This window comes from Meriones unguiculatus, chromosome 12 (assembly GCF_030254825.1).
Source record: "Meriones unguiculatus strain TT.TT164.6M chromosome 12, Bangor_MerUng_6.1, whole genome shotgun sequence".
Taxonomy (NCBI): Eukaryota; Metazoa; Chordata; class Mammalia; order Rodentia; family Muridae; genus Meriones; species Meriones unguiculatus.
In genome coordinates this window covers 9,055,751-9,068,251 of record NC_083360.1, presented here as the reverse complement: position 1 = coordinate 9,068,251, position 12,501 = coordinate 9,055,751, and the positions used below count along the sequence as shown (strand labels likewise).

Genomic DNA, 12,501 nt, shown 5'->3' with positions numbered 1-12,501 from the left:
ACTGTAAGTATGGACTTACCTACTTCAATCAATGCTCATTGTGGGCTTGGCCATTTATTTTTACCTCATTCAGTTTGAAATTTTTGGCATCATGATTCCATTTGTGAGTGAATTAACAGTTTTTTATGTGTTTCAATATTCTTATGCAGAGTCAATTTTACTTTACTTTTCCTTCTCAAAGTATGTTTCTTTCTAACACATGCTCATCAAAAGTACTATTTTTGAATAGTTCTTCAAAGATCTTCGAAATAAATTCAACCATTATTTTAACTTCTAGAGAAAAAACAAACAAACAAACAAACAAACAAACAAAAACAGATATTACAAGCCTTAGAAATGCATTCCTGTGGAGGACTGCTGGTCGTTCAAAGGTTTTACCTGTCACTGTAGGAGAGGTCCTGACTCTCCTGGAAGGTGGCTGTGGAGGCAAAATGAAGATCTTTGTGGGTAATGTCGATGGGCAGATAGGACGCCATAGGAGCTGGCAGCCCTCTTCATGCCCTATGGCACAGTCATGAGCTGGGCTGTCATTAAACAGTTTGCCTTCGTGCACATGCACGAGAAAGCTGCCAAGGCGTGTGCCATCAAGCATGGCCTCTAGCTGCGTCCAGGTCACGCACTTGTGATGATGGCAAGCCCAAGGCTTCTGAACACTTGGAAGATTTTCTTGGGCAGTATGTCAGCTTCATGCACAAGCCAGGAATTGTGTGGCCTCTTTGAGTGCTGTGGACACATCATCAAGTGTGACGTGGTAAAATACTAAGCGGAAGCCACAGAGGAAGACAATGCAGCTAGTCCTGATGAGACCTGATAGACTGGGGTCAGATGGAAGGGGAGGAGGACCTCCCCTCTCGGTGGACTTGCAGAGGGCAATAGAAGGAGTTGAGGGAGGGAGGATGGGATTGGGAGATGAGGAAGGGGCTATATCCCATCCAGCGGGGCTTCAACGTGAGTTCCTAAGGGAGGAGAATGGAAGAATGGAGGGGGGATAGAGACAAGAGACGCAGGAATGAAAGCCAAGTCTGTTTGTCTGATCAAGGCTTCCGTTTATTAGAAATTTTTACCCAATTTATATAGGGAGAAGGCAGGAAAGGGGGAAGGTTAATCTACTGCTGCAGGAAATAGGAAGAGTGCTTTCATGGGTTAACTATTGTACCTGCAAGATACCATAAGGATGTTCTCTTAAGATGTCTTATGGATGCTCTAACAAACGGATGTCCTCAAAATCTATCACCCATGATTTAGGGTCTTAGATAACTGTTTCACTAAATAGCTTTGGGTCTCCATTAAATGACCTTTGCTCTCTACTTGACTTTGGCTTCAGTAACTACCTTTGTCTCCACTAGATAGCTTTGACTTTGGCTTCCGTAGATAGCCTTGGCTCACTAATTGGCTTTGGCTTCTGTAGATACCTTTGTCTTCACTAGATAGCTTTGGCTCCCGGCAGGGCTACAGCTGGCATACAAACTGAATAAATTGTAATTAATAAAAATAAAGTAAAATAATAATTTTAAAAAAGACTACACATTTGTTCTCGTGGAGAAGCAAGCAGATGTCAAAGCTGCCATCAGGAAGTGAAGGGTGAGCGCATCAACTTGGAACTCTCAACCAAGGGACAGAAGAAAGGGCCTGCTCTAGCTATCCAGTCTGGGGACATGACCTAGAAACCAGGGGCTGGGATACAGCATTCCCTGAAACTGGTGGCTTCTCTGCCACCTTTGACTACCAGCAGACTTTTGTCACCAGCATTGGTGGCTTTGATGGGCAAGCCGGTCAGCCTACACCATGGGTCGCGGCTACAGCTGCCTGCGCCATTCACCAGCTCGAGCCTCTTATAAGGCTCCTCTGAAGGCCCAGCCAGCCACCTACAAGGCCCAACCATCAGTGTCACTGGGAGTTGCCGATAGGGCCCAGCAGTGTGCCTCTTGTGTGTTGGCTGTATGACTTAGCCCATGGCAGCCCAGGCAGCCACATGCGGAGCTCAGCCCTCTGTCTCCCTTGGAGCTCCATACAGGGCTCAGCTGGCTAACCGAGTTCCCAGTCTGCCGCAGCTTCCTCACTTGGCCCATATGGTGGAGCCCAGCCCTCAGCCTCAGCCCTTTCCACCTATAGGAGTGAGGCAGCTGCAGCTTCGCTTAACTCCCATGGGGATCAGGGCTCCTTCCTTGTCTCCTATAGTAACCAGCCCTCCTCTTATGGCGCCCAAGCTGCCTCTCTGTATGGGGTTCCTGTGGCTGCTACTTCCTATAAGACACAGGGAGCAGCTTCTTGCCTAGGTTCCTATGCGGCTCAAGCAGCCTCCTGTGGTGCCCAGTCTGCAGCCTGCTCACTAGCTCATGGAGCCCAGGCAGCCTCTTACAGTGCCCAGTGTGCCCCACATACCAAACAACAGGCTGCTTCCTATGCAGCCAGGATCATCCCATCTGTCTATGTCCCAGGGGGCCAATGCCAAAGCCAAGTAACGCACCACCCTAAGGGCCTACCCGACTCTCTGCACCCCGGGACAGCTATGAAGGTCCCTATATAAAAGGCTGTCGCCATGTCGAAAAGGTATGGTTGCGACTGGTGTTTAGCCGAGCTCTCTGATTACCTCTGGTTCTCAGAGTCCTGGCTTTCGTTCCTCTGCTCGCTGACAAAGTCCTCGCTGGAATACCTGCGCCTGCCCAATGCCCATTCCGATTTTGCTGGCTTATCGGGCTCATATAATGACTATCTGCTACCAGGGCCGCATGTGGGGCCATCCTGGACACAGGAAGGGAAAGAGAGGAAGAGGTAGGGTAGGGTGCAAACCCAGGTTGTCACCGCCCTGTCTCAAACTTCTTCTGATGGTGGATTTTCATCCCCTCCCTCTACCGTGTGGGCCTTCCCCAGGAGAGGAGCCTTTTGTGTTTGGCAGTGACCTACTTTGCTTCTTTGCTTCAGCAGCAGATCTTGCTACTGGCTCTAGATCTGCAGTTTTCCCTCTACCCTGCCATCTCCCCAGAACGGGAATTTCTTTTATATTTTATTTATTTTATTTTATTTTATTTATGGCTCCCTTTTATGTTTGTTTGTGATACTTAAGATTGTTTGGAGGGTGATATAACCTACAGCTGTGGTCAGGCTGTGCATTTTTCTTTTTAGATGTGAGGGAGGCCAGGAAAGGGTCGTTTTAAGCATTTGCTATGTGCCAAGCTCTGCCAGCAGTTCAGGGCCCCTGCCTGTCCCTCTGTAGACACTGTTGAGACTGGGATCCTGTTGGGAATTGGTGGGTGTTAAAATCCTTGTTTACCCATGAATGTTTTAGCTAATCTTGACTGGCATAGTCCCAAATCCCTATCTCCCCAGGTAGGTGGTGTTAGAAATCTTAATATTTTCCATATTTTTGTATGGACTACAAATAAAACTTGGGGTGATTTGTGGTTTGGGAAACAACAACAACAACAACAAAAAAAAAAAAACAAAAACCTCAAAGCCTTAGTAATAATTTCATTCCAAAATCTCACTCAAACTTACTTATTAGAAGAAACAGCTGGTTTCCTTACTTGGTATAATTTTTCTTGAAGGCAGTAGATCGCTAATCAAAGCACATCACCAAGCACACAGATGGCCCTCGATATTTTTCCTTTATTTTATTTAAAAAAGATAGTTTTCATGGAATATATTCTCCTCATGGTTTTGTCCCATCATAATCTGCATCCTTTCTGTAGCTCATTAGATTTTTTTAAAAAATAAATTAATGAGAAAGTTGGGTTCTGGAGATTTTCACAAGTTTATACAATCATGCATCCTTTCTGTAGCTCATTAGATTTTTTTAAAAAATAAATTAATGAGAAAGTTGGGTTCTGGAGATTTTCACAAGTTTATACAATCAAGAATAGAGAAAATAGAATATGTTCTGTTTATCATTGTCAATACAATGCTTTTGTCCCCTACCACTATGTCTAAAAGAAGTATACCACATTATGGCATGAAGTTTATCTGAGGGAAAATTACACCAAGAAAGAAGTTGTAGTCTATGTGATAAAAGAATGTGTGTCTTTCTATCCCCCCCCCCCCTTCTTTCTTAAGATTCCCTGTACTCTGACCAAAGTTTGGCTAGCAATCTCAGGATATGTTTTGATACCCTGCTGGGTAGAGTCTTTCAGAGGCCCTCTGTGATAGGCTTCTGTCCTGTTCCCTGTTTTCTCCCTCTTCAGATGTCCCTTTCGTTTGCCTTTCTTAACGAGGATTGATCATCTTACCGAGGGTCCTCCTTCTTGTTTAGCTTCTTTAGGTGTGCAGATTTTACTATGATTATCCTATATTATATGTCTAATATCCACTTATAAGTGGGAACAGGAGCTCCACAAGGAGAGCAACAGAACCCAAAAATCTGGGCACAGGGTCTTTTCTGAGACTGATTCTCCAAACAAGGGCCATTCATGGAGATAACTTAGGACCCCAGCACAGAAGTAGCCCATGGCAGCTAAGTGTCCAAGAGGGTTCCCCAATAATAGGAACAGGGACCATCTCTGACATGAAATTGTGGGCTAGCTCTTTGATCACCCCCACCTAAGAGGGGACCAGCCTTACCAGTCCACAGAGTAAGACAAAAGAAGCCAGTCCTGATGAGTCCTGATAGACTAGGGTCAGAGGGAAGGGGAGGATGACCTCCCCTATCATTGGCATAGGAGAAGATGAGAGAGAGTGGGTGGGATTGGAATGGGATGGGGGAGAGGGCTACAGCTGGGATACAAAGTGAATAAACTTTAATTAATAAAAATAAAATTAAAATTAAAAAAGAATGTGTGTGATCATTCTTTCAGAAGAGAAAGTAGTAATCAGCCTTAAACTCATTGCCACAGGAGACAACTTCCTGAACAGAGGGCCAGCACCTCAGGCCCTAAGATCAACAATTAATAAGTCCAACCACATGAAACTGAAAAGTTTCTGTACTGCAAAGAACACTGTCAGCAGAGCAAAGCAGCAGCATACAGAGTGTGGAAAGATCTTCACTAACCCTACATCTGACACACACACACACACACACACACACACACCCCCACACACGCACACATATATATACATACAAAATATACAAAAACTTCTGTATATATACATGTAGATATATACAAAATATATAAAAAATCAAGAAACTAAATACCAACAAACAAAATAACTCAATAAAAAATGAAATACTAAGCTAAACAGAGAATTCTCAATAAAGGAATTTTAAATGGCTGAGAAGCACTTAAAGAAATGTTTGGGCTAGGCAGATGGCTTAGCTGTTAAAGACTAAGCTCACAACCATAAATACAGGAAATGTTCAACATCATTAGTCATCAGGGAAATGCAAATCAATGACTCTGAAATCCCATCTTTTATCTATCAGAATGGCTAAGATTAAAATTTCATGACAGTACATGCCGGTGAGGATGAAGAGAAAGAGGAACACTCCTACATTGCTGGTGGAGTGTATACCCACTTTGGAAATCAATCTGGAGCTTTCACAAAACCCAGCTTTACCATTTCTGGGCATAAATCCCAAAAGATGCTCCACCATACAAAAAGGACATATGTTTACCTATGTTCATAGCAACTTTATTCATGATAACCAGAAACTGGAAACAACCCAGATGTCCATCAACCAAAGAATAAATAAAGAAATGGTGTTACATTTACACAATAATACTACTCAGCTGTTAAAAACAAAACAATAAAAATCATGAAATTTGCAGACAAATTGATGCAACTAAAAAAGATCATCCTGAGTGAGGTAACCCAACCTGAGACCAACACCAAGGGAGAGAGACAAACCCTGACACTATTAACAACACTCACTCTGCTATGATTGCAGGTGGGAGCTTAGCTTGGATGTCCGATGAGAGAGGCTCCACCCAGCAATGGATTGAAACAGATATTGAGACTCATAGCCAAACACAGGGTGGAGGACAGAGAGCCTTGTGAAAGAGTTGGTGGGGGTGGGGGGAAGGAAGGATGGAGGACCTGGAAGGTGACAGGAACTTCTCAATATGACTATTAGAGACAACTAACCTGGGCCCAGCGGGGCTTGCAGAGAATGAAGCACCTGCCGCAGACCATCCATGCACTGGACCAAGGCCTCCTACACATACATTCCTGATGGGCAGCTTGGTCTTCATGTGGGTCTCCTATTAAGGAAAACAGAGGGGGTCTCTGACAAGGACTCTGTTACATATTTTCAGGCACTTCCCTATTGTGGGTTACCTTGCAAAGCCACCTAGGAAGCTCTCCCTCCTGGGGTATGTTTACCTTCTTGGGTGGATTGGTAGGTAGGATGGGCTCTCCTGTGCTGAGAGTTGGAAGTGGAAGGGAGAGTGGGACTGGAGGAGATGGAGAAGGGGCCTCTGATTGGGATGTAAGTGAATAAATAAGTAAATTAATTGCTTAAAAAGAATGTGAGTGTGTTTATTCACATTTAGTTCTAGAGGAAATATTGGACATGAATGTTTTGTCATTCTTTCCTTGGGATACATACTGACCTGACAAATGTATAATATTCAATAGAGAGAGCATGCTTCTGAGACAGACATTTACCACACTCAAAAGTGGAGACATTTTTTTCAGACTGCAAAATCATTACATTAATATTTTAGTCCAGAAGTAAAACCTAGGCAGCAAACATCCTGTTTATCAAAAAAAAACTGTAAAACTCAGGCACCAAAATACATAGCATACTTTACTCTTAGTTACGTTTAACTTCTAGTGGTCTTTCTGGATTTAGTATAGATATGTTAATATAGGAAGGCTACTTCAAAAACTGGTGCTCCTCTAACTGTATGTCTACATGTGTAAAATGAAAAAAGATCCATATTTATCACCCTGCATAAAGGTAAAGTCCAGGCAAATCAAAGACCTCAACATAAAACCAGACACAGGGAACCTGTTAGAAAAAAAAAGGAGGGAAGAGCCTTGAACTCATTGGCACAGGAGACAACTTTCTGAACAGAGCACCAACAGCACAGGCTCTGAGATCAACAATCAATAAATGGGACCTCATGAAACTGAAAAGCTTCTGTAAAGCAAAGGATATTGTCATCAGAAAAAAACAAAAACAAAAACAAAAACAAAAACAAAAAAACCCAACAGCCTACAGATTGGGAAAGGATCTTCACCAACCCTCTATCTGACAGAGGGCTGATATCCAAAATATAAAGAACTTAAGTTAAACACCAACAAAACAAGTAATCCAATTAAAAAATGGCCTGCTCTTTAATTACCTCCCCCTGAGGGGGAAGCAGCATTACCAGGCCACAGAAGAAGACAAGGCAGCCACTCTTGATGAGTCCTAATTGACTAGGATCAGAAGAAGGAAAAGAAGACCTTATCAGTGGACTTGGGGAGGGACAGGCATGCAGAGGGCGGAGGAAGGGAGGGATTGGGATGGGAGGTGGGAGGGAACCACATTGGGGATACAAAGTGAATAAAGTGTAATTAATAAAGAATTAAAAAAAAAAACGAGGTAGAGAACTAAACAGAATTCTCAGTAGAGAAATATCCAATGGCAGAAAAACACTTAAAGAAATGTTCAACATCCTTAGTCATCAGGGAGATGCAAATCAAAATGACCCTGAGATTTCATCTTATACACATCAGAATGGCTAAAATAAAAAATTCAAGTGACAACACATGCCAGGGTTTTAGGTCCTTTCCATGCAAGGTCCTTGGTTGGGGTATCAGTCTGTGCAGGGACCCAGGGCTCAGTTTTTATGGCTCTGTTGGTCTCCTTTCGGAGCTCCTGTCCCTTCAAGGTTTTATATCTCTCCCTTCTTTCCTAGATTACCTGCACTCTGCCACAGTTTGGATATGAGTCTCAGCCTCTGCTTTGACACCTAAAATCCCAGCTCAGATATAGCCCATAAACTGAGTCTCCAAGTGGGAGCAGGGGCTTGCTCTGTCATGAACTCAGTGGTAGGTTTCCTGAGTTCCTATGTGGGGTGCAGCCTTGCCAGGGCACAGAGCCACAGAGTAAGACAATGTAGCCAGTCCTGATGAGCTCTGATAGGCTAGGGTTAAATAGAAGGGGAGGAGGACTTCCCCTATCAGTGGGCTAGGGGAAGGGCATAGGGAGAGAAGTGGGAGGGCGGGTGAGATTGGGAGTAGATGAAGGAAGGGGCCACAGCCGAGATACGAATTGAATAAATTTTGATAAATGACAGGAATAAAAAAAAAGTGTGATATGTATATTATTTCACGAAAAGTAGGTGTTTCATATATTTCAATTGATTAATATAATGAAAAATAATTTGTGAATAAATAAGTTTTAGGTGATATATTATGATAGTAATTTAGTATACGATTAGTAGTAAAATTTGTTTAAGGGAATCATTCTAATTGTAGATACAAGTTATGAAAATTACCAACATTTATAGACTATGGTAAATACAATTCTGACATGAAGTGTGGCAGAATATTTATAAAAATAAACACCATAGAGCTGGAGAGATGGCTCAGCAGTTAAGAGCACTTCCTTCTCTTAATTTGGGTTCCATTCTCTTCACCCTTGTTGTGAGACTTACAAAGGTTTGTGAATCTTCAATTCTAAGATTCAATAAATTTTGGGGGATTCTTTAACACCCAAATGTACATGATTTGTTGATACACACTCTGAAAAAGTTATATTTTAGAATTAAATGAACATCAACGAATCATCGTCGAAAATATGCATATACACTAAATCTCTATCCAGATAATCCAAACTCAGATTGTATTACAATATATTTTATTTTATTTTTGAGAAAGTCATATATCCACTAATGTTTTGATGAAATTCACTACTCATCTCCACCACCACCCTCAATTTCTCATCAGTCTCCATCATTTTATCTTCTTTAAAAAATGTGTTCTCAAAAAAAAAAAAAATCTTACTCAGTTCATTTACTGTTGTATGCATATATGCATGACCATAGGGAAATTTACCAGGGCATAGGTAACTTTGTAATATCCACATAACTGAAAAAAAACTGCCCATAACTTTCCCATTAGCCATCAATTTCCAATAGCGCCATAGCTAAGGCTGAAATTACTTTATGTCCTCCTTCTGTAATATTACTCTTTCTGGTTTTGTCCTGCCTGCATCTTCTACATGCAGCTATAGCTGCTATGAATTCATAATTCAACTGTCTTGTTTTTGTCCACAGAAACAGTTTCATCATTTACCTCTGGTTCTTGTTTCCACTTCCTGTTCTGAAATGAAGCCTGAAGCATTGAGAAAGGTATTTATTATACTTTTAATAAACTTTGGAGGTATAGCAATAACAAAAGAAAATAATTAAAATGACATTCCTGAAAAGAATTCTTACAATCATGTTTCATAAACCAATCATTAAGAAAGAAGGAAAAATAAAGAGGAGAGAGAAAAACAAAGAAACAAAGAAATAAACAGAACAACCAATAGCCCCATATCACCAAAGAACGTGTGATAAATCCTTAGTCTCATGTTCTGTAATGAAATCTATCAATGCATTTTATAAAAACTTATGGAAAATATCATTAGTTTGGAAATGATAAAGATTTCAACAACACACATATATAATGCAAATACAAGCTGGACTTTTAACAGACACATGTTAAACTACACAGTTTGGTAATATCGGAGATAATACAATAATCAAAATGTGCATTGTCCATTTGTGCTTGAAATGTTTGGTAGAAGAGAAATTTCCTAGGTATGTAAAATCTGATATCAACTCATCATACTACCCCAAACATATCATGCCTAAAGAAACATTTCTTCATTTTCCATTCATCACTAAGAACAAGAAAAGAATGCCATGGTTGATTCATGCCATATTATAATAAAAGCCCTAGCCTCAGCTTTGTCAATATATGGCAAAGAAAAAAAATAGTTTACTGTTTTATTTGACCCAGATGGAACAATTTAATATTAAAGAGGATTAATCAGTTATTAGCCCTGATAAAACTCAGTCAGCTGTGGAAATGAAGTGACCTTGGCATTCCTAAATAACCATCTTTTTATGTTGTAGCAAAGTATATGGTAAAATGTAAATGAAAAATCAAAATAAATAATAAAAACATAAAACCAAGTCAAGTGACAGAGAACTAGACCAAACAAAATAGTTAGAAATCAAGTGGGACTTTATAATATTCTAAAATGGGCTTGGTGACTTTCTATATTGGAATAATATCAGAAAGTTTAGTGAAAGGGGCTATGAAATTCGGTTTATCATCGAGTGAAAAGCAATGTTGTGAACTTTTCTAGTGCAAAACAATAATTGGATTCTAAAACCAGCGTATGATATTAAAAAACACCAGAACACCTTCTTACATACAATCAAAAAAATAAGTTCTTAGGAGATTTAAATAGTACACAAGTTGGTAATTATATCAAAATATTCCTCAAAATCCAAAGAGACATTTATTGTCATGAATTTTCAATATTAAAATGATACAAGATTAGAACCAAGTAATTGTGGTAATGATACTTGCTTTTTTGCCCAATGCTGGAATGCTAGTGAATTTAGGTATGCCCTAGTTACTTGCATGCCTCGCTGGGTGCCTGTGCCCGTTGATGCCCCTCACGCTATGACTCTCTTCAGACAGAAAAGGGATCTTGGAACTACAGCCACCATTGTTACTGCCATCTCATTGGCGGCTGTTGGAGCTACCACCGCGGCATTAGCCATGAGTCATACTGTGCAGACTGCTCAGACCCTGAATAATCTTTTAGCCAATGTAGCTCATGCCTTAGATGTACAAAAAGGAATTAATGCTCAACTAAAAGGAGGCTTGATGGTGTTCAATCAGAGGATTGACCTCGTGCAGGAGCAAATTGATACCCTATGGCAAATCGCTCAACTTGGCTGTCAATGTAAGTATGCTGGTCTTTGTGTCACTAGCATACAATATGAGAATTTTTTCCCGTGCTGCAAATCTGTCTAAACAATTGTCTAGCTATATTTTAGGTAATTGGACTGGAGAATTCGATACTACGATGGAGCAGCTGTGAGTGGCCATTGTCACGGTAAATTCTACCAGAGTGGACACAGGACTAGCCACAGGATTATCATCATGGATTGCTGCAGCCATGAATCATCTGAAGGAATGGGCAGGCATGGGAGCGTTAGCAGGCCTTCTGGTGTTGGTCTCCTTGGTTTGCCTGTGGTAAAAAATGCAAGATTAGAGTCTCACAACAGAGTAATGCAGCCATGACCATTCAGGCCTTTACAGCCATTGAAGCAGGACAGTCTCCCCAAGCATGGTTGGCTAACATAAAAAGCTAAAATGATACGCTCAGGATGCGAGGCTAAGCACTGCACTCAGGGTCAGCCGCTTTGGACCCAGAGAAGAGCATGTCTGATTGGATGTGGGTTGATGCCCCAGGTCCCGCCTCTGAGAAAAAGGTATCAGACGGGTCTGATGCTCTTTGGGTGGATGACACCTAAATGAACATCAGTACAAAGTCCCAATTTATTTCTAATATCAGAGATCAGACCTCTACTCTTGCCTGAGGCGTCTAAAACAAAAAGGGGGAACTGTAGAGAGTTGCGGAATGCTATGCCTTAAAGATGGAGCTGGTTTCCGCCTTCCACCTTCCCGATGGTGAGTGCTCTCTGTCACGAACAATTCAACATTTGGCTAAGGCCGAAGATCTGGCTTGTTTCCATGTATGTGGACCTATCTGCATTGCCCACATGGCATGCTGGGGTTGGCTACCCAGAGGCTATTTAAGCTGTGGGCTGGCTTTACCTCATGGTCAGATGATTGTTCAAGGTTCCTGAATAAACTGCATTGAAAAAAAAAAAGGAAAAAAAAAATGATACAAGATGAGAAGCAATACCATAATTATCTATAAATGAAAAAGATTATTATCTATAATAGGCAAAGAAATTGTCCAAATCATCAAGGAAAAAAATTATGAAACATAAAGAGAAAAACTATCCAAAAGAAAAAAGGAAACAGATTACAGAATAAATAAGTAAACCTAATGAATATATGGAAAATATTCCTAATGTTATTATGCAGAGAAAAGCAAGTAAGAATGACAAAAGAAACAGCTTTGTGTATTGGACTGGTAATAATAAAAAAGCTGGAAATTGCCAAATGTTAGTAGAATATGAATCTCACTGCTGGTAAGACTTGAAGGTTGGCAGTCATTCTTGAATACTCCATATGGGGACGTGTCCAAGGTTGTTTACTGTGCAGTATTCTTTGCCAAGGGAAAAAAAAAAGATCGAAACAATTTGCCTGTCTATTATTTGGAGAGCAAATAGATTAAATCTGACAGATGACACCATGCTGTGGTATAAAAATTCTTTAAATTATGACTTGGATATACAAACAGTATCACACATTAAGTCATGGACATATAACACTTTGTGAAAAACAGAAGGAAATCAAGGATGAGAGACAGGATAATGATCATATTTAAGTACTAAATGTAACCCAGTTTAAATAAACTCGTATGTAATCTGTATGTGCTTTGGATATATCCAGTCTCAAAAGGAGATTTCCTTACTGTACTCTCAGTTTCTGCAATTT

At 40.8% G+C, this 12,501-nt stretch overlaps 1 pseudogene; it reads left to right on the top strand.

Annotated features, from left to right (window-relative positions):
- Positions 1-431: 431 nt before the first annotated feature.
- LOC110563725 (RNA-binding protein 14-like) lies at positions 432-2,573 on the top strand (annotated as a pseudogene).
- The last annotated feature ends 9,928 nt before the right edge of the window (positions 2,574-12,501 follow it).